We start from the raw sequence: 4,682 nt of genomic DNA on the forward strand, positions 1-4,682 counted from the left end.
ATGAAATAGTGAATGACACTAGAAGTTAGGTTATTTAAAGAATAAACAACGTGTTTTGTTCCTTTTTCTTTGTATTTGTTCATTTAATAAACTTGTGTACTTGGTATTTGAATGAATTAATAAAATTATTGCCACTTAATAGTGTCACATATGTTTTGGGCAGTCTGTACGTCACACCCGGGCGTATTCCGCTTTAGCCGGGGTGTTACACTTATCAAACCTGAATTGATAGAAAGCGTCTTTCAAAATGAAACTTCAAAGATAAAAGATCTTGAACATGCATTTGTTAATTCTAAAGCATCAAAAACAACAAATCCTTTGGTTAAAGCCAAAAAATAGTTAAAATTTGCTAAGAAAGTTCAATTTGTTAATTCAAGTGGAACTGACACTTTACAGAGTTTTTCTAACTGTTCAAATCTTGATTTTTACATGAAAAAAGAAATCTGTTACGTTTGATGATTTAAACAAAGGGCATATTCCTGGTGTTTTTCATCAACCTTCGGCTGCACCAGTTTCTTCCAAACCACAACTTGAGTTTATTGACATGAGAACATATTTTCTATGTGGTGAACAAGGTCATGTTGTAAGAAACTGTGGTATGAAAATATCACGGAATCTTCATCCTTGTATTAAGGAACAAGCGAAACTCGTTCCTCTAATTAGGAAATTATGAAAAGACCGATGTCTTGCGATGATGAAACGCATATCATATTTTCTAATGTGAATCAATGTGCAAGGGAACCTTGGCATGTAAACCTTATTTCGCTGAAGCCGTCCTCCGTTAGAGGTGCACACAAAAACCGGTTAACCAGTTTGTACCCGATTTCGTAACCGGTTAGAAACCAGTCCTATCGTAAAGGGTTACTAACTTATCCTAACCGCCGGTTAGTAATCGATTTATATTATTGATTTCAAAACCGGTTATAAACCGGTTAACCAATTTCTTTAATTATTATTTTATTAAAAATAGGTTTTTTTCTAGTTATTAACCGGTCCTGTCCAACCGGTCAACACCGGTTACTACCCGACCTGAAAAACGGGTCTAACCGGTTAATTCCCGTCAAAAAACTGATTAGCCTATTAACCGGTTAATGGTTAACAGATTTGTGCACCTCTATGCTCGATGATGTCCGGACTATCCAATAAACCCAAGCGTTCAAGCACAAACATATTAAATTGATCATTAAGCAGTTGATGATCTACATTATTGGAAACTGATGGAGCTTTTGTTCCGGATGACACAGATCTAAAGTCTTTTTTAATTTGCAAAAGAGTCAAATTAGGCAAACATATTGCTTAAATAGCATGAAAAAATAAGTTTCAATAAACAGTAAGAACCTCCTCCACAGTTAATGCCGCAGCCGTGGACTGACTACGCACTGTCAACACTTACAATTCAACCGTTTTCTTAGTTTATCAATCATTTTTCCAACTCATTTACGCTAAGAACTGACGTTAGAAAGCACTAAATATAATGACATTATACAACATAACTACTTAACTGTAAGATGGTAAAAGGAATTGATTTCCATTCAATATACAATTACAATATATAGAGATTAATAGGCATGTGGGCTCGATACTAAACCCTATTACTACAGGTTACAATATTAACAATCATCAAATGCGCGACCTCATATCTCCTGAAAACCTAACTAATCCATGCTAACCTATTACCTCCCTAGTCCCTAATGGGAAGGACCAATTTGTTGTAATCACTAGGCCATGTGTGGTTTCATTGAACACTTGTTACCTCATCCATCAAGAAAAGGGAAATTTCAAGACAATATATTACAAGAAATCATTATGTACAAAAAGTCATCAAATGCAAGTAATAGAACATAATAGAAATGTAAGATAATAAAAAATCCCTACAAATGAAACTTAAATATCCTGACCTGCAACTAACATTTATTACCATTATTAATGTTTTCAAGAGCATGAGTTAAAGACCTTGAAATTGATGCTTTAACAACCTGTGTTACGGCACCAGCAAGTTAAATCTTAGTCAGCCGTCCAGCTCTGCTCAACGATCTCACGCACTTTTCTATTGTACTCGCGCTTGTTCTCACCAAACAATCGTGCTGCTTCAGAATTGGCTTGTGAGTTTGGGTTCGAGTCACAGAGCAATCACTATAATGGAAAGAATACATGATGTTATTAAATATTTACTTTTTAGTTGCAACAAGGATATTATACGTAACTGCCACAAAGCAATGAGTACAACGAAAAGAATACATGATGTTATTAAATGCTTTGCTTTTAGTTACACTAAGAATATCATATGCAAAAGCCAAGTATTCATTCATCAATGTTGCGCATACATCGAAACTCCTATAAGACTCAAGTATGTATCCAATTATATTTATACCAACTCTATCAAGATGTACATCTAGAAATTGTCAATGACAAAATTGCCCAACTTAATGCAATTAAAATTGACACATATAACAACTTAAATACAAAATATCAATTATACCCTCCAAATCATTTTCAACAAGAGTGTATATTTTAATTAATATATGTATTATTATAATTTTTTAAAGAAAGGTATATTTTTGTTCAGATTACAATTTTCTAGTATATAATTGCAATTTTCTTTCAGTACATTACTACATCCATTTACTTGATTTATTTTTTCAGAGAAATTTAATTGAAACAGCAAGTTGGCAGATGCTTAAAAAAGCATTTATATTGCTAATGGCAAAAAGTTAGGAGATGCTTACAAAAGTATTTATATTGCTAATTTGATATACCAAACTGTTTTTATAACAATTTCTAACTATGTCTAGCAAGTAGAAACCAACCAAGTGCTTATATCCCTATTAAACATCATTAGATAAACATGTGTGTTCATATATAAAATTTCAAAGATCATAAATTCTGTTAAGAATCATTAAAGCTAGCTCACCTGAATTGATGTAAGAATAGCAGCCGCATCATAAATAGGATTCCATTTTGAAGGATGTCCAAGCATATGCTCCCATCTGCATAGACCGGCCAATAGGGAAAAAAATGTAGTAACCATAAAAAGATTGCCACAAGTAAATTAAGGATTCTTTAACCTCTAAAAATTACGAGTACCAACAAGTAATTATTTTCCTTTGTACATAAATTTACAAGTATACAATATACTCTCTTTTTTTGCCTATAAATTTAACAAGCAAAATCAGCTAAGACGCTCATATTGTTTGTTCAACCCACAAACACATCCATTAATTGAAAAGCTATAAGCCTATTGATGACGAAAACTTACTGTTTGGGTGAAACATTCTTGAAATAAAGCGTATTGTCGGTGGCTTATTAGGATAGTCTTATGAAAATTGCAATGTCAACTTAAACGTACCTGAGAATGTCCACTACATGTTAGCTAAGAACACAACCATACAACATATTCACCATATAAAGTACTAAATTTTCCACAAAAAAATAATACAAAAATTGCCAACAATGATAGCAAAACTATTCATTATATCAAAACTCTCAAAGTCTTACTTTGGATCTAATGTTTCAACAGGCGTATATGTAAAGGAGTGTGCATTAGGAACACGAGAGATCACTAAAACCTTTTGATGCCCCTGCTTTCATTTATGAATCAGAGAATAGCGCACTAGCAAAAAGGCAGTACAAACTTAATTTGTTTCAAGATGACATCATCTTCTGTGTACTACTACTCTTCTCTAGTCTAATATCTTCAATAGATGTTCAATACTTAATATAGATGTTAGTATCCACGTGCCATCATGAGTTTGATTCACATATTGCAAACTTGTAATTCTTGCATAATGCATTTTGAACATTATTTGACGTACTTATTCATGATTTGAACATTGCCACTGGTTTTTCAATATGTTTGTATAAAGCTTGAGATAACAAATAGTGTTGCTATAGATGCTGACCATTTTTGTTTTTTATGAAAGTTTCAGAACTCTATAATCTATATAGACAATGTGTTGTATAGTTCTATTCTTAGGTAATATGTAGTGAGCATTCTCATTAGCGTTTAAGTTAGACACCACAATTCTCATATGATTATTTAAGCAAGACCATACGTTTTAATTCAACAATGTTTCACTCAAACAATAAGTTGTCATCCTCAAGCTTATATTTTGAACAAAATTCAAACACCTGAATCCACAATATATTTTATGTAACATGAAGATATGAAAGCGAGTCAAGTACCTCCATCCCAAGGAGTATCATCCGGACTGCAACGAAAACATAGCTAAAGTAATCAAAATGATATCATCTAGAGACAAAAGAAAGCATTAAATAAATTGATACCCAAAAATGACAGCATTCCAAAGCATAATATTATTATCATTAAGTGCACCACTGAGTTCAGCAAGGGGGTCCTACTTCAACCTCTTGAAATTCCTCATTAACATCTTCCGTGGACATCTTCCTATTATTTTACACAAAAACAACATAATTCATCAATAGTCAAAAACTTGTTTTTTTTAGATCTGTGAAACTAGTTAATCGCATAACATGAGAGGATAAATTTAAGCAACAATTGGATAATATAGCATGATAGTAAATTTTTAGGGTTTCGTGAGATTAATTGAAGAGAGTTTGTTGCCTTACGGTGCGTTGATTGAATTGGATGTGGAGATGATCGGATGTGTGTTTGTTTGTTGGAGCAGAAGGTGAATTATTCAACACAATAAGACGAAGCTTCG

At 32.8% G+C, this 4,682-nt stretch overlaps 1 long non-coding RNA gene across 1 annotated transcript; it reads right to left on the reverse strand.

The window, feature by feature from the left end:
• Positions 1-3,256: 3,256 nt before the first annotated feature.
• On the reverse strand, positions 3,257-4,396 carry LOC143559676 (uncharacterized). The gene is made up of 3 exons (XR_013139985.1): positions 4,285-4,396; positions 4,183-4,208; positions 3,257-3,346 (listed from the first exon to the last, which is right to left on the reverse strand). It is a non-coding gene; the product is annotated as an uncharacterized LOC143559676 (long non-coding RNA).
• Positions 4,397-4,682: the final 286 nt, after the last annotated feature.

This window comes from Bidens hawaiensis, unplaced genomic scaffold (genome assembly GCF_021521415.1).
Source record: "Bidens hawaiensis isolate Kalapana, Puna unplaced genomic scaffold, B.hawaiensis_p1.1 tig00020020_1, whole genome shotgun sequence".
NCBI lineage: Eukaryota > Viridiplantae > Streptophyta > Magnoliopsida > Asterales > Asteraceae > Bidens > Bidens hawaiensis.